Source organism: Montipora capricornis, chromosome 10, assembly GCF_036669925.1.
Source record: "Montipora capricornis isolate CH-2021 chromosome 10, ASM3666992v2, whole genome shotgun sequence".
NCBI lineage: Eukaryota > Metazoa > Cnidaria > Anthozoa > Scleractinia > Acroporidae > Montipora > Montipora capricornis.
The window spans coordinates 30819313-30837945 of NC_090892.1; the positions used below are offsets into that span (position 1 = coordinate 30819313).

Consider the following 18633-nt stretch of genomic DNA (forward strand, 5'->3'; position numbering starts at 1 on the left):
AAAAATACCAGTTAAGCACATGTGACTGTTTGCAGAAGCTGTAACAGCTTTAACATTATTATTTACATATGGAAAGAACTCAAGTGAGGCCATCGCTACTGTGTGCATGTGATGGATGAAGAACCGCTGACCCACAACATCCACAGATTAGATCACTGTTGCTCTACTGACTGAGCTACGAGGCCAGACGGGAGGAGGCCATGGGAGTTTGAGGACAAATCGGCTTGCATGAGAGGTTCCTGATTTTGTGGATCAGCGAAGGTTCCTCATCCATCACATGCACACAGTAGCGATGGCCTCACTTGAATTCTTTCCATATATACATACACACGCTACTTAGGACAACACACACTTGCACTTACATGTAGTACTTGGCTTGCGCCAAGCCGATTTGTTCTCAAACTCCCACGGCCTGCTCCAGTCTGGCCTTGTAACTTAGTCGGTAGAGCAACGGTGACCTAATCAGGAGGTTGTGGGTTCGATTCCCACCCGGGTCAGAGATTTTTCTCTGTCCTTATGTGTTGCATAAGAGGTTCCTGATGTTGTGGATCAGCGAAGGTTCTTCATCCATCACATGCACGCAGTGGCGATGGCCTCACTTGAGTTCTTTCCATATATACATACACACACTACTTAGGACAACACACACTTGCAATTATTATTTATGTACATACTTAATTGACCACTCCCCATAGGGCTTTTTCAGGGCCAATGAAACAGAGCAGAAAATTCGACAACAACTGTTAAGAATCCCAACTGCCCGGAGGCAAACCAGTTGGCTGTATACTAGTGCACAAAAATTTGGTTTTATCAACAGAGTTGATAAAGTAAATTGACCACCGTACAGAGATTCTAAAAGCTGACTATTCAAGCGTTAGCCCTTCGTCAGAGCAAATCGAGGGATTATGGGTTGCGCGCTATTGGCGTAGCTCCTACTCCACGATATAAACTACACACAACCCACAATTCCTCAATTCGCTCTGACTCTGTTGATAAAACCAAATTTTTGTGTACTACTTCCCCATGAGTGGTCAGAACATGTCTTGAACCCAGAATCCCTGGATCTCAAGGCAAGTGCTCTAACCAGTGGGCTGCACTACCTCCATTATTTGGCTACATTATCTTTACCACTTGACTAGAATTCTATTTCGTCCTTGACAACTAGGTGAACCGTTCAGGTGTTTTAATACATGAGAATTTTCGTCAGTCGAGAGATGCTCCGGTAAAAGTTGTGTTAAATAAGTGTGAAAAAGCAATGATAATATGGTTTAAGAATGGTAAAAATGAAATAAAAAATATTTCTGTATGAATATTAAGAAATAGTTTTATAAGCTGTTATGATAAGCAGTTATAATAAGCTTGATATTAAACGAAGCTGTAAATTAAAATAAATACAAAAGTATATTTTTAAATCTTACATTATTATTTTTGTATTTATATCGAACAGCCATGACACACGCTCAAAAATATTTTTCCAAAATACTATAAAAAATAGTATAAAAAATACTATAAAAATCACGACCCTGAGTAACAAAGTAACTCTCATTAACTTTCGCAAAAAAGTAAGCTTCGCTTCACACGAAGTTTTTTGTGCATTTTTTTTATGCTGTCAAAATTTTCACTCAAAGAAAATTTTGAGATCGCTCAAAAGAAGGAATGATAAAATTTTATTAAAGAAATATTCTTCGCTTATTATCACATTTTTAGAACAGTTTTACGAAAAAGCTGAATGAGCATTTTTTATAAGAACAAAATTTGATGTTGAAAATGTGCTGATACCCCCATATTGTTTTCTGTTCTGAGGTAAACTACTGCTGCAGACGCTTTGTCTGAAGCGTGACAGAATCCATGAGTCTGATAGCTGCGGTATGATGAAAGTACATGTAGCAATGGCATATTTTAATATCTTTCAAGGCTTGGAGTTCGGCAATGGTTCGGCAAGGTCCAACTTATCTTCCCTTTAATACAAAAAGATTGAAAAATCAACTTCATGTTAAACATGAATGGCATGACAAGGCCCGGGAGATCGAAGATCTTGGCTGAAAGTCTCAAAACAGAACGCTTGACTGCTGGAAGGGCCTGTGAAAATGCAAATAGTTTGGAGAAGTCGAAATGGAATTCATCAGTGTCCACATTCCAATTGATTCCCAGAAACTTGACATAGCAGTTTGTGTCTGTAGTAACACTAGCTTGCTGTGTACTGTCGATTTCATTATTGGGCAGACTGAAATTCTCCACAGCAGCAATTCTGTCTCGCAGAGTCTTTGAGTTTGAGTTCCATTTACGTAGTTTGAAACCTCTCTTGTTCATCAGAATCTTCGTATGCTCCTCCAGCGAAGTCATCAACATACAGAGAGTCTTGGAGTAACGAAACAATATTTGCGTGTTTCTTGATAATGAGACAAATGGTACCGAATAGTACTAGCAAAAATAGCAGAACTGGGTGTAAGACCAAAGGGAAGGCACCAAAACTGGTAGTGTTTGATCCCTGGTATTTCTTTGTCAATGTCATCGTACCCGAGGAATTTCAACCTTCGTCTATCTTCGGGGGCGATTTGAATCTGATGAAAGGCTTTTTCGATGTCCGCGACAATTCCAGTTGGGTAACCCCTAAACTTGATTACAGTGTCAAATAGGTGTGGCACCAATTTCGGACCTTTTTCCAGGCACTCATTCAATGAAAAATCGTTACTTGAATGTGGACTTAACAGAACCGTTGATCACCACTCTTAGCATCGTGGTTTTTCTGTCTTTCCTGATTACACCATGGTGTGGCAGGAAGTGACTGCAATCGTCGATTCCCGATGTTGGTTCAACAATTCCTGATTTCTCTTGCTCCTCAATAAAAACTCGGAACAGTGATTCTTCTTTCTAGGAAGTTCAAGTATTTGCATAAATGGAATGGGGGAAGAAATTAAGGGTTCTTCCAAAAGAGTTTTTTTAGGAAACTGTCCTGTTTGCTTCAGAACAGGCTGGTAACTTCCCTTCAGTTTGGTTAGAATGGCAAGTAAAGCAGATCCAATCAGTATTATCAACACCTTTTGAGCCAGTAATATATTCCTCCAACAAAGTTTGCGAACATTTACCACTATATTGGCTACTGTTACACTTACGAGACAGATGATCTGTACCATAACTGATCACAAGTGCATATATATTCAATGTCTCCTGATATCGATAGCTTTCCTCTTGATACACATAACTCTGATTTTGTTGGTTCAATTTTGTTGAACGCTTAGTAACAGATTGATCTTGAATACGCAATAGTACTGACAAGTCATTTTAATTTATGTTTAGCGGTCCTTCGGGTAATAAGATGAAAAGGACAATATTATTAGAATCTCCTACTTTCGAAGATTTGTTAGGTCTGAGTTGTGGTCTAGGTCTAGGCATTCTTACGGCAATATATTTTCAAAAAGAAAGAGATAAACACTTTGTCAACTCAGACGAGCTCGGTACGTTCTTCTTTAAATAATGCACCATACACTTTGTAATTACCTTGTCTTTAGGAAACAAGCTCAACGTTTTCTTGTAAGGAATTCAGGTCCTCTGTCCTAGGGAGCATGTTTATATTTGCTGTATCGGAGATAGCTAGAGATAGAGTCACAGCATCTATCTGGAGATCGCAAGTAAGGGGAGTTACGTGCAGTTTTATCATAGAGAAGGCTCCTTGGCACTGTGGTTTCTGGGAACGAATGATTCAAAGTACTAAGCGTTGCCTGAGGAAAAAATCAGGACGAAACTCACTGAACTTTGAAGAACTAACAAATAAATGAAGGGGGTAGTTTCTAAAGAAAGTGTGGTGCTGCGTCGGTGGGGAAGTAGTATACAAAGTTGATAATGTAAATTGGCCACCGTACAGAGATTCTAAAAGCTGACGTTTCAAGTGTTAGCCCTTCGTCAGAGCGAATGGAGGAATCGGTTACGTGTAGTTTTTGTTGTAGAGTAGGAGCTACGCTATTAGTGGTAACATGGCAACGTGAAAAATAGGAACATGAGGATTAAGGGTGCCGATTTGGAAGATGAATTTGTGTTCCAGATTCTTGCGGCTTTCCGTCATACCTAAATGCAGGGAAAGGCCGCAGATAGCCATGTGTTTTTTGGAGTGTTAGGGAGATTAAAATGATGAGGGACTAGCTTAGATGCATCCTTGTCATTCTTCTATACATCGCGAAGGTGTTCGCGGACTCAGTCGCCTAGTCGTCTACCTGTCTGGCCAATGTAGAATTTATTGCATAATGTACAGGTTATGCAATATTTGCGGAGAAACATGTGAAACGATCGGTGATCTTAACAGATCGCTTAGATCCCAATATCTTGGTAGTGTTAAGAATGAAAAGATAAGTTTTGCATCATGAGAGCGCGCATTTGAAAGTGCCTGGTTGCTTGTTAGTTTTGAGCGCACTTCTAGAATGAAATAACTGGAGGTTGCGAAAAGATTCTACCAGGCTCGGGATCATTTTGGAGTAATTTAAAGTTATTAAAAGTCATACTTTTGACTGTGTGATTATGAGGATGGAAAGTAAGGGTGAATGAAATTCTGTCATTCTTATCTTTTTGTGACGTTTATATAGTGCTGACCGTCAATCAAATTGTTGGGCGCGGTGATGGCCCGCTTTGACCACAGAGACAGGATAACAACGTTTTTCGAAGAACTGGCACATCTCTGATTTGCTGGAAAAATCGGAGTCATCACTACATAGACATCCAAGTCTAAGAAATTGAGAATAAGGAATGGAGTTCTTGACGTGTGATGGATGTGACGATGAATACAACAAATAACTGTGAGAATCTGTAGGTTTGTAGTGCACACTGGTACAGAGCACGTTGCCACTAATAGAAACTTTTAATTGATATCTAGGAAAGCAAATGAAGTTTCCGAAATTCCCCAGGTATATTTAAGAGCCAGATGAAAAGAATTGACAGAGGTTATAAATTGATTGAGTTCCTCTCTGCTGAATGAAATAGCGCCGATGCAGTTGTCGATGTAGTGGCCGTAGAGTTCAGGTTTGGGGCCGTTGTACTGATTAAAAAATTGGTGTTCAACGTATCCTACAAAAAGATTGGCATAGCTAGGTCCCATTCTTTTGCCCATCGCTACACCATTAATTTGTTTGTAATAGTTGCCGGCAAATGAAAGACATTTAAGCGTGAAAACTAGTTCGGCAAGGCGGAGGAGCATTTCCAAGCTTGGTTAGAATCTCTTTACGGTGGCCAATTTACATTATCAACTCTGTTGATAAAACCAATTTTGAAGAACTAAGGACTCTTTTAGTGGAGATCAAGGGAACATTAAACAGCAGACCATTAACCAGTTTTTGACGATGAAGAAGGTATTTCATATCCATTCACACCATCCCACTTGATTTACGGTCAACAAATCACGTCCACTCCCAGCGACCGCCAATTCGAGATGGTAAGCACCAACAATTCCCTAATGAAGAGAGCTCTGTACCACAAGTGCTTCCTGAACGAATTTACAAAACAATGGCGAAGGAAATATCTTCTGAGTCTCCTAGAAGCATCAAAGAGCACATTTGGATCAGACAGGGAACACCTTGCTGTAGGAGACTTCCCACGCATTTTGGAAACTAGCCATAGTGAGAGCTTTTACAAAGCAATGATGGAATCCGAATTACAAAGACCAGTACAGCATGTAATTCCTCTGGAACTAAAGTCAAGTATCGAACGGTTCAAGGAACTACTGGATCGGCTGAGGCGATACCTCTAGTTGGTGGTACAGCGAGCCGTCCAAGACGAACTGCAGCTATTATTGGGGAACTATTGCGAAAGCGAAACTGAACTGACATTCAATTTCCTTTTAAAACTATTAGTTTTTTAACGAATAGTGATCACGTTTAGTGATCAACCCCGGGAGTGTCATGAACATAGACTAGTATCACGTTTCTAAGTAAGCTTGTGACATCATGTTATTTTAAGATCTCAGAAAAAGATAGTTTTTCATTATAGTTTTGCCAGTTGAGCTAGTTGCTCAATGCTGTTTATTTATCGAGATTTAAACAAGAAAACGATTGTGTACATCGCTTCGAATATTATAGTCAACAATTCGGGATTCATTGGTATATGTATTTCGGTTCATCAAGTTATTGTGAAGCATCATTTGTAAGAGTTAAACATTAGTCTGATTATCTTAGTGCAACATGGACGACATTTTTTTTTTGGAGAGAATCTGGTTTCAGAGTCTGGTGTTTCTCTCTCCTTCATCTTCCACGATACTTTGCAAAACAAATACAGTCTTTTAACTTTTGAAACTGATCCCGTATCAGTACATTCAGCCGCGACACAATCTGCTTTGAACCTCCAAAGCAAATTGCTCCATTTTGGCTTAACTGCAGAATACCCTGCCACTCAAATAAAGTTCTGTGCATCTGGCTACACAGTACGCAGAAACTAACATATTCAAGCTGAAGTACTGTATGTAATATATTCAAAAGGGTATTTCTCGTTTTAAAGGCGTGAGTCGCGAATTAAGCAGTGATCGATTGTGAATGTTACGCTTCGGTTAACTACATTTTTCACAAGATCGAGTGAAGAAAATAGCACTCATTTACTGATTAAGCCTAAGCGCTAGTTGCAGTAATTAAGCCCAAACTCTCTTGTGTCATTTTAGCTCCCATTTTACGATTCGGTTAACTAAACTTTTCAAGAGTTTGTGTGAAGAAAATAGCGCTTGTTGCAGTGATTAGGCCTAAGCACTCTTTTGAGATTTTAGCTTTCAATTTACGGTTTGGTTTAGTACAATTTTCACGAGCTTATCTCACTGCATACTGCGTAGCCAGCTTCTAAGATAGACTTCCATCTTGAATTGATTATCTTCCACGAACCACGTAGCCAGTTCCTTAGATAGACTTCCATTTTGAATGGATTATCTCACTGCTTACCGCTTACCACCTAGCCACCTTCTTAGATAAAGGGGGTAGTTTCAAAAGAAACTGTGGTGCTGTATTGGTGGGGAAGTAGTACACAAAAATTTGGTTTTAACCACAGAGTTGATAATGTAATTTGATCACCGCAGAGGGATTCTAAAGCTGACGTTTGGAGCGTTAGCCCTTCATCAGAGCAAATAGAGGAATTATGGGTTGTGTGTAGTTAGAGTAGGAGCTACGCTATTGGTGGTAACATGGCAACGTAAAAAACGGGAATACATTAGTTACATGAAAAGCGTTCGTTAATACCGTGGGGATCAAGGGTGCAGATTTGGAAGATGAATTTTTGTTTGAGGTTCTCACGGCTTTCCGTCGTAACTAGATGTAAGGAAAGGCCGCAGATAGCCATGTGTTTTTCCGAGTGGTGAGGGAGATTAAAATGACGATCGACTGGCTTAGATGCATTGGTCGCCTAGTCTTCTACATGTACCTGTCTCGCCAATGTATAATTTATTAGCTAATGTACAGGTTATGCAATAAATGGCATTTGCAGAGGTACAAACAGTGAAACGATCGGTGATCTTAACAGATCGCTTAGGTCCCGATATTTTGCATTGTGAGCGCCCGCATTTGAACGTGCCAGGTTTCTCGTTATTTTTGAGCGCGCTTCTAACTAAAAAGTTGCAAGCGTTTTTGTCGCGTTTGAATGAAATAAGTGGAGGTTGCGAAAAGATTCTACCAGTCTCTGGATCATTTTCGATTAATTTAAAATAAATAAAAATGATGCTTTTGACGGTGTGATTATGAGGATGCAAAGTGAGGGTGAATGGAATTCTGTCATTCTTATCTTTTTGTGACGTTTGTAGCGCTGACTGTCAATCAAATTGTTGGGCGCGATGATGGCCCGCTTTGACCACAGAGACAGGATAGCCACGTTTTTCACTGGCACATCTCTTCTGACATGTGATGGATGTGGTGTGTGTGTAATGTATGATGGCAAAGATTTGGCAATAGGCGTCATAATTCTGTCTAAGTAGCTAGAAATGAGTTCGGTAGGGCAACTACAGGCAGAAACGATAGGGCGCCCTGGGTTGTTTGGTTCGGAAATTTTTGGCAAGAGGTAAATGCACGAAGTTCTAGGGGTGGTGATGATGAGATAAGTTGCAGTGTCCAGTAATTCTTAATTGACTATAACATTCTGAAAGGTGTCTTTGACGAGTTTTTGATTTGTGAAGGTGAGATCTTTCTGGACTTTGGCACAAAAGGAGGTGTCAGAAAGTTGCCACAAAGCTTCTTTTTGGTAAAGGTCCGACCGCCAAACCCTTTGTCGGCCGATTTGACAACTATGTCCTTTCGTTTACTAAGATTTTTAAGCGTCACCCACTCTTCCGAGGAAAGGTTGGAAAATGTAGTGTTAGAATTGAATTTAAGTTTGTGAATGTCATGTCTGCATTTTTTTGGTGAAAATATTTAAAGAGGCTAATTGTCCCTCTGGAGGAGTCCATTTAGATTTGCAAACTTGGAGCGTTTCAAAAATATCTTTGTCCCAAGTGTCCAAATCATCCTCTTTGTCATGGAAAAAACTTTTAAATGAATGCAGCGAAGGACATTTTTAACATCTTGCTTAATAGAAAATTCATTGGTGCGTTTGGCAATAGGGACAAAATTTATGCCCTTACTGAGAACAGATTTCTCTGAGTCAGTAAGCGGAAGATTTTCTGGAATTGTAACTACGGTATTATAGCTCTGCAATGTAATGTCATTGGTAATTTGTGGACTTATTAATTGTTGAAAGTTTTGGATCTTGGTTTGGTGTAAATGGTAAAAAAGTCTAGAATTAAGTTCCCGGATTTTAGCGCGAATTGATATTACCAAAGGTACTGGACAAAGTTTGGAAAGTTCGGAGCGTTATGGAAAGTTCGGAAAGTTATTGTTACTTGAAGAAATTACATACTTCAACTGGAATGTATTAGTTTCTGCATACCTCATAGCCGGCTATGCAGAACTTTTTTTGAGTGGCAGGGCATCCTGCAGCCAAATTTTAATCAAAAGTCCTAGGCAATACCGTAAACGGCCATGGATAAGCCGCACTTTTTTTCACAAAATTGAAGCCATAAATCAAGGGTGCGGCTTATCCATGGATACATCTGTGTTTGGAGTTTTAAGTAAAGAAACATAAAAGAAACTGAGAACATGTTGCTGTTGTTCACTGAACAAAAGCAACATTTACACGAACAAGTAAACACCGAGCCGCTTTACTCGAACAAGTAAACACCAACCTACAAGGAATCTCCATTCCTCCACACAGCTGTTTGCAGAGACGCCTTCGCCCAGCCACTTCCACGCATATCTTTCCGCCACATGCGATAAAATACCACAAAATTCGCGAGTACTCGCGAGGTAACTGGTCCTCTGTTTCGTTGTCCTTGACCACCTTCTCGGCAAATTTGTCGACTGCATTATCAAGCTCCTGTTCAGCATGAAGTTTTTCGCCTATTGCGGGTTTCCAAACATCGTTTTTGACGTGGTCATGATACTGAGGCCCTGGCCCAGACTCGTCCCCACATTTAAAGCTTGGCTACTAAGCACTCGTTCGTTTTGTTTCAATCGAAGGAATTTCAACTTTATGGTGAAACGTTGATTGTTTGTTCTTGTTGGTTTATAGCAATAGAAAGTTATTGGAACTTCAAACTTTATTGTATTACATTTTTTTCCAAAATCTGCGCTTCTAAATTCGGGGTGCAGCTTATCTACGAATGCGGCTTATACATGGACGTTTACGGTACTTGACAACACAGCCCATTGGTAACACATTCAGCACATAGATTGGTTATCCCTTCAATCACATCATATTGTGCCTTTTTCAGTTGTAGGTTGGGATATCCTAATTTCGCTAAAGAAAATTGCATGCCATCGTGAAACAAATCCTCCACTCTGTTCGCCATTTTGGTGTTACGCCTACGCCTGTGCAATGGTGTTCATTACAAGAATCTTGTCATTCGAAACGGATTATCCCAGAGTCGCTGCTTTCCTGACCCGCTGGTCGAGGGTAACAAAGACTCTGGGAACGAGATTGACAGGTTGGTAGCTGCGAGTAGATTGGGGCGGGTCGCACTCCTCGCGCGGCTACAAAAGAGCCTGCTTGCAGCACGCTAACCATTATCCAGGTGTTATATCACACTGACTAGTGCAAAAGGGGAACTGCAGCCTGCCAATTTCAAACAATCGCGGTAATTTTCATATCCACGAGTAACGACAGTGGCACTTTGATTCAGAGCTTCAAGCCAAAGTCTTGAATTATGAAGATATTTTCGTATTTTTTATCTACACGTACCATATGGCAGCCTATATGGAAAACAAAGAAGACTCCCTTTTGGGGGAAGATAAAGAGGGAAGCCCTAAATCAGGAAAAAAAACGAGCCCCTCGCAGTGCAACGAGTTAATGGCTCTTTTAGCTGCAATGAACAAGATCGTATGGCCGCCATGAGCGAATCGCTCCTCGGCAAGGCGTCACTTGTTCATGGGAAACGCAGGACCCCAAAATGGCAGAATCTGCCAAAGGAAACCAGGAAAGATCTGCTGGGCGACTGTAATTAGAAGCACAAGCTCGATGAAAGCGACCCTCTGCTAGAAGAAATAGCATTTCTAATGCATAGTGAGGAAAAGACAGACCCAGCAATAGCTGGCAGTCTTGCAAAGATTGTCCAGTCTTGCAGCAACGCTGGTTGAAAAAACTGAACGAAAAACTGCTGAAAAGTTTATCTGGAAAATATCTTAGGCCTAGCTACAGCAACAAACTGATAACTTCAAGAGTAAATCCTGAATCATATCGCTGCAGTACACGTACAAAGCAAAGACCTCAAGCTGTCAACCCTACAGTCAACCGTGACCAAGGTGGCATATATTTGTGAAAAACAACAGATTTACTGTTGAAAGCTCAAGGAAAGAACAAATCCCCTGACACCGAAGAGCTTATGAGAATGAATGCAGATGCCATTGTTCCATTGGGTCGTATCGGTTTTGAAATATCACAGAGGCAAAAGGATGCCATAAACCGAATCTAAACAAGGATGATGCCACATTATGTGCGTCGCACGTCCTAGTGACCAAGCTTTTATTTGGGGACGAATTACATCCAACTTCAAATAAGATCAGTGGTACAGCGAGTAGCTCAGGTATACTTGGCTTACAGTGGATGACTATAATGAATGCATCATGTTGTAGAAATGTTGGTTCTTTTTAGATAGACTTAGATTTGTTGTACATCCAGAAAAATCTGTTCCTACATGAAATTGTATTCCTAGAGTTTATCTTAAAGTAAAACCACATGACCATCACACTGACACCATATGGGACTCAAAACGGTAGAGAATTCTTGTCTACAACTATTACAATCATGGACCCATTCACCAAGGGAAGCAGCAGCAGTCCTGGGTCTTATTGCTTCCAGTTTCCTTGGGGTTGTGTATGGGCCTCTGCATTATCGAACACTTGAAATGGAGAAATTCCTAGCTTTGAAAGTTAACAAAGGGAACTTTGATGGATCTATGGTCATCTCAAGTGAGACCATATCAGACATACACTTAACTGAGTAGAGTGTAATGTGAAGTGCTAGTTTTGTACCCCATATGAACCATGTGAGTGTTAGCCCTACTAATGGAAATGGGCCCACACAAGGACAGAGAAAAATCGTTGTACTTGTACATGTTCACTGACGTGACTGACTGTCATCTCCAGTTCTCACGGCCTGCCCCCATCTGACCTTGTAGAGCAGCAGTGATCTAACCCGAGGGTTGTGGGTTCAATTCCCACCTCTATCACATTTTCCGTAGCATATGCCCTCAATTGATTTCTTCTTCCCCTTCCACATCGTTTTCCTTGTTGTCAGCACCTCCACCAGGGTCACTGAAGCGGACCGGTCCATTCATGTTGTTCCCTCAATAAATGTTTGACTAAAGTATGTTCCATGGCCAATGGAAGGTCTGCCGAGGACAACAACTCAGCTTCCAGAGCAACCAACTGAGCGGCTTGCGTTATTTGAGAATTGTCCGTAAAACGTTTCTTGTGCACGTTGACCAATAATCCACCGATCCAACAACATGCATTTTTGAAGTCGCTCACCCTTTCCAACAATCGCACAACAATTCAATGGTGGTCCAGTGGGCCATCTGCTCAATCCTTCTCCAGCACGTGTGACACGCTTTGTTTTATATACAGGGCTTTGAATTTCAATACAGGGCAAGTTTCTCTCGAGGTTCCATCTCCACATTCAATTCCAGTTGATTGGATTTGTTTTGCAGGTCTCAAAGATCATGTTCCAAGTTGATCCACTTGCCCATTGTCTTCTTACAATTGTTCAGTCAGTTGATGAATGACGTTGCATTGTTCTTGTTTGCAATATCGAAGCTTGTTTATCTGGTTGTGCAACACAAAACAAACGGAGTCTGTACATCCATGTTGTTGCATTGTCCGCCCCTGTGTTGATGGTGATGGCGATGTTATTTCGTAGAAGTCTTATGACAGGCCATGCCTCTCAAGGCTTGACAACGAGGTTGGAAGCGTCAGTGCATGGTTGACAACAGTGGAATCTGTCAGCATAGCATATTCATGACCAATTTGCTCACGGCATTAAATTAAGGCATGGGCCCCAACCTGGACCCAAATTTGGGGGGTGGTCTATTAATAACAACCTAAGGCTTTTTCAGGCTAATAACATGACAAGAGTTTTCATATTAATGTGGATTATGTATGCAAATGAGGTCACATGACTTGTTACGGCCACAAAACTCAAAATATAAAACTGCAAGAGTTTATGCTAAAATTTATTTCAGTTCGTTGCTATTAGATTAGTCATAATGGTAAAAGAAAACGAACTGTGTTTGGCCTTTGTTAAATATGTCTTTTGCACTAGTGCCCAGTCCTTTATGGAAAGTGATTTCTTTTTTCGGACATTTATTTAAAATTATCTTGAGATGTCCAAGCACAGAAATGATGTACCCAATAGTGTTAACATCATTAAAGTAAATACAGCCACCAGGAAATGATAAAAAGTGTTGCTGTTTAGCTGAGATTTCTTTGCTAAAAATAACTTTGACACGACACGTGGTGATATATCATTTTATATAGCAGTTAAGGTTTCACATCTTATTGCTGCTAATGACGTCACGTTACATAAAATGAATCAATAGTTAGACCACCCCTTCACTCATTTTCATAAAATAGATCTGGGCCCAGGCCTTTACTCACCGGAGACTGATTAGCATTGACCAACCGCAATCTTTCACGATGCATCTGATGACCGGCTTCTCTCAAGATGCTACCAAGAAATGGCAATTGACATCCGAGAAATGGCAATTGACATCCAATGCGCCACGACGTGATGATGACTTGTATCCCCTTTTCTATGCGAGCTACCTTTATACTCATTGGCAACAACGGGCGAATTCCTGTGCATTGTCATCTCGGTCCTTGTCATACCATGTTAAGCCGTAAAAACCCGCAGATAAGCCGCACCCTGAATTTAGCAGCTCACATTTTGCGGAAAAAAGTCTTTTGAAAGAGATCAAAAGAAGTTCAAAGTCAAGTCTTGAGAAGTCTTTTTCATCATCCACTGCTCATCGAACGTAAACTCACTATTAACATTGAAACAGAAAATACTTCAAAGTCTTACTCACATTTTTAGCACTTTAACAGAATGAACATTGTTTCTACCAACTTTGACATATGATTGATCTTTTTCTGTTATTTGTTGACAGGAATTTCTTCATTCAACGCAATTTTTCCATAGATTTTTACATTACAAAATAACGTGAACAGGGCATTGGAAGCCTAGTAACCAGGCATTAGATCGGATGCCAAAATGGAAAACTGGACCCTGGAAGCAGCGTGATGTTTTAAGACTTTACACAAAGCGATAAGCTGCATTAAACATTGCCCAGTGTAACAGAGTCTTTATTACTTTCTTTGTCAGTAGTTGATGCAAGACTATTTGTTGGACAAATTTGCTATGAAAGTGCTAAACGGCGAAGAAACAGTGGGCTTCTACCACGCGAATACTCGAGAATAACGTGGTATTTTCTTGCTCTTATAGGATCGATTACTGTTGAAGTTACAGGGCGTTGTCGATGCTGCAAACAGGTTTGGGTGGGAATGGGAATTACGGTTGTTTCGCCTACTGTCTGTTCGCCTACGTCTAGAGTCTATTTGCCTACGTCCAATATGTCAGTTCGCGTTCGCGTTCTAAAACAGTTGACCACCTTGAAACAACATAGAAATAAAAACGAAAGATTTGACTAACCGGTTGTGTGGATAGACCATTCGTGCCACTCGTGTCGGCGAAATCTCAACCATTACACTCCGCAAATTTAACACACTATGGCTCAGGTTCGGGCGCAAAGTCTATTAATCCCACATTGCCCCTTCCTTTGTTGTGGGCCAGAATGCTTCGAAAAAGAGTGATAATAAGTAAGATCATTCTTCCGCGGGTTTGTGAACTTGCCCCAGGCTTCACGATCTCTCTGTTCCGAAGAAACTTAGATTTGGGTTCTTCTTCGAAGCACTCCGGTCAACAGTGAAGGAAAAGGCAACCCCTGAGCCTGATTAGGATTAGCTGTAAAATTGCCAAATTGAAGACAATGTTTCGGTAGTGTAGAGGTTAAGTGCATTTGCTCTTAAGCCATTGAACCTAGTGCGACATCCTTCGGTCAACTTTTTCTAATTTTTGAAAAAAAATTTTTCTAAGGTTTTTTCTCCGCTTTTCTTTTTAATTCCAAGTGACATACACTGCTAATCTATAATTGTAGTCCTAGTCAGTGTTCATGTCGCGACATTTTAGAGTAAATTCGTTAATGAGTCACTTTTATGTACAAACTTATTTATTGCTTACATATAAAATAAAATTTAATTACTGCAAGCAACATTTTGAGATTAATAATCATACTAATAATCATTAAGTTTTACTTATTACATGCGGGGACGTTTGGGTTGTCCGCATGACTCGTGCCCCTTAAACAACAGATCATTCGCGATTAATTCTAATAAAGTCAATGTATGTGGGGACGGTTAGGTTTTACTGGCTACGAGCAGGTCCATTCAGATGGGAGCAGCAGCTGAGTAGTTGTGAAGCGTTCTTGTTGCCGGTCTGGTACTGTTCCCAGGCGTTGAACAGTTTCTGCTGAAGTTGCCTGTGCTCTCTTCTCTGGATCCGCTTTAATTCTTGTCTGATATCAGCTTGATGGTGAGAAACGTTATGCGGGCTACGCAATGAAGGAGTTCGATTAACTGGTAAAACTGTAATCTGCATTTGCCACCGGTTCGGCGGTTGAGAGCGTTGTGCCACACCTCTATGTTATTGTTGGTCCGGATTGGTTGCTTGAATACACTCCAATCTCCTGGGAGGAAGATACAGGAGGGCCATAAGTTTTCGGATGTACCGGTACACTGCGTCATTGCCACTATAGGCTGTTTGGAGACCAATTTGTTGTACCTGTTGTTATGTTCTCGGGCAAACAGACAACTGCACGTAAGATGGCGGATCAACTAAGAACTGTATTAATCAAAGAGCACATGGGTTTTACAATAACCGCATACATGCTGCAGGCTCAGTATGAATTACTGACACTATAACAAATGTAACGATACACTATAACACCTCCCCGCAGAAATGTTGTGCCTGACAAGAAATGGAAGTACATTACAACTGTTAAAAACTCTCTAAATGATCAAAAGTTCAAGAAAAGGAACAAAACTATTAGAAGCACAGTTCAATGTCATTAAGGGGAGACTTAACGGTTTTAGTCCATTTCTTCAACCAGTCTGTGTGGTGGTTTAGTAGCACGTTTGGACCGACGCCGAGCAGGGGTGGGACGAGTAGGTGTGCTTGGCGACTCCGCTGATTCAGATTCTTCGGGTGGTGGTGTACTGCTTCCGGTACTGGGAGAAGTAATGCCTTCTGTAGATTGATCAGATGTAACTTCGACAGAGCAGGAATGATTCACAGCAGAACTGGGGGTGTTTTGAAGTACATCGTCAACATGTCTCCTCCAATTCCATCCATCGTTCAACTGGACTTGAAAAGAAGCAGGTGATGATTGCTGTACGACAGTACAAGGTTGCCACTTCTGTCCCGATAGGTGGTCACGTGCTAGAACACAGTCGCCTACAGCTATCTCCCTGAACTTTGCAAAATTGGCGTGATTGCACTTCATTTTGTCCTGCTGGCCGGCCACTCGACATCCAATATCAGGTGTAACCAAAGACAATCGAGTGCGAAGTTCTCGCTTCGTCAGCTGATGACTCAATTGCATACTTGAAAGTCTGCACAAACCGCTCAGCCAACCCATTTGAAGAGGGATGGTAAGGGGAGACTAAAATTCTCTGAATGCCATTTTGCCGCAGGAACTCTTCATACTCTTTAGACTGGAAGAGTGGGCCATTGTCGCTGACTACTTGGGTTGGTAGACCGTATCTTGCAAAAATATTACGCATGGCATTAATGGTTGAGTCGGCTGTTTTCATGGGACCAATCACTTCAGGCCACTTAGAGTGGGCGTCGACCATGATGAGGTAATGTTTTGCCTGATGGGTGGCAAAATCTACGTGAACATGTTGCCATGGAGCTGTTGGCCAAGACCATGGAAGAAGTGGTGACCTGGAGGAGCCTTGCGGGTTTTGTTGCACGGTTGACATTCACGGGTAACCTGTTCAATCTCCTGATCTATTTTCAGCCACCAAACATGACTGCGTGCTATTGATTTCATGCATGCAATTCCAGGATGGCCTTCATGTAATTCTGTTACAATGGTTTGTCTTAAGGAAGGGGGTATGACAGTTCGCAGACCCTACATAAGGCAGCCTAGCTCCACAGAGAGTTTGTGTCTGCGAGTGAAGTATGGCTTGAGGTTAGGATCGTCGCAGTGACTAATGGGCCAACCATTTTGCGTAAGCAACAGTGCTTTCGTTAACAAAGGGTTCCTAGATGTGTCCTTGGCTATTTCTGCGGCAGAGACTGGGTGTCGTTTTAACTGCTGAGGGGCCACGTGGAAGATTTCCTCATACACACTTGCATCTTTCCTGTACTGAAGTGGGAGCCTTGACAAGGCGTTTGCGCTGGCTACTTCAGCAGATGACTTGAACTCAATTTGGTAGTGGTACGAAGAGAGAAGAAGGGACCAGCGTTGCAGTCTAGCAGCAGCCAAAACTGGAGTCGCAGAATCCGGAGCAAATATTTTCAGCAGGGGTTTGTGATCTGTTCGCAGAGTAAACTTGCGCCCGAAGAGATACATGTAAAATTTAGTGACCCCAAAAATAATGGCAAGACCTTCCTTCTCGATCTGACTGTAGTTTATCTCAGATAAGTTCAAGGACCTGGAGGCATATGCGATAGGTCGCTCATCACCATTAGGGAAGGGGGGAAATATGACTGCTTCAATGCCATACTGGCTTGCATCGCTCTCAAGAATAACAGGAAGGCTTGGGTCATAATGAACCAATACATGAGAGGATGAGAGTGAGTCCTTGGCCTTTTTAAATGCCTCCTCACACCGGGGGGACCACTTGAATTCTTGGTTACCTTGGAGAAGCTGATTGAGTGGTTGGAGGATAGAACTCAGGTTTCGGATAAACTTGCCGTGATGATTGATCATTCCAAGGAAGGCTCTGAGCTGGGTGAGGTTCTCAGGGCGTGGTGCTTGTTGGATGGCTTCTACCTTTTCCTCTGTAGGAGAAATGCCTGTGGCAGAGATGACACAGCCCATGTACATTACTGATTTCTGCATGAATTTGCATTTGCTTAGCTGAAGTCGCAAGCCATAATGGTCTAGACGGCAGAGGACGCTGTTTAAGTTCTTAATGTGTTCTTTGTCATCCTTGCCAGTAATAAGAATGTCATCTTGTATACTCGCCACCTGATCTAAACCCTGAAGGATGATGTCCATAGTGCGCTGGAACAGAGCTGGTGAAGACGCAATACCGAAGGGTAACCTTTTGTGGCGGTAAAGACCTCTGTGTGTATTGATGGTAACGAACTGCTGGCTTTCAGGATCCAAAGGGAGCTGTTGGTAGGCACTCTTTAAATTGAGCTTAGTGAAACGTTGTCCACCCCGCAGTTTCAAAAAGACATCCTCCGGGAGGGGAATTGGATACTGAGGAACGTGAAGCTGGGGGTTGACAGTAACCGCATAATCACCACAAGAGCGTGTAGTTCCATCTGCCTTGGGAACATGAACCATTGGGGTAGCCCATTCACTGAACTCCAAACGTTCGACAATGCCTTCTGACTCAAGACGGTTGTATTCAGCCTCAACAGCTTCCTAAAGAGCATAGGCGACAGGACGAGCCTTGCAAAACTTGGGACGTGCGTCAGGTTCCAGCTCTAGTTTGGCTGTGATTCCTTTGACGGTTCCGAGGCCTGGTTTGAAAACGTTAGGGTGATTCTGGATAGTTGTGCACAACTGGGAAGCCACGCCCTGTGGGAGGTCTGTCTCTGATACGCGAATATTGCAGATCTTCGTCCAGTCGAGTCTTATTTGGGACAGCCAGTCTCTTCCAAAAAGGGATGGGCCTGAGCCTTCAACAACAAGAAGGGGGAAATCGTCGCTCTGGTCTTAGTACTGTAGGTGTGCAATAAGTTGCCCGTGTACCGTGAGTGGATGTCCTGTGTATGCACGTAGGCGAGTATTGGACGGCATGAGGGGTGTGCCACTGAAGTGTTTCTTGTAAGTTTCTTCTGAAATAACTGAGACGCCTG

The 18633-nt window shown here is 41.8% G+C and overlaps 1 protein-coding gene across 2 annotated transcripts in view; it reads left to right on the forward strand.

Moving 5' to 3' along the window:
- The window catches only part of LOC138022391 (AN1-type zinc finger protein 1-like), a 185980-nt gene that overhangs the window by 68981 nt on the left and 98366 nt on the right, over positions 1 to 18633 (forward strand). The window lies entirely within an intron of this gene.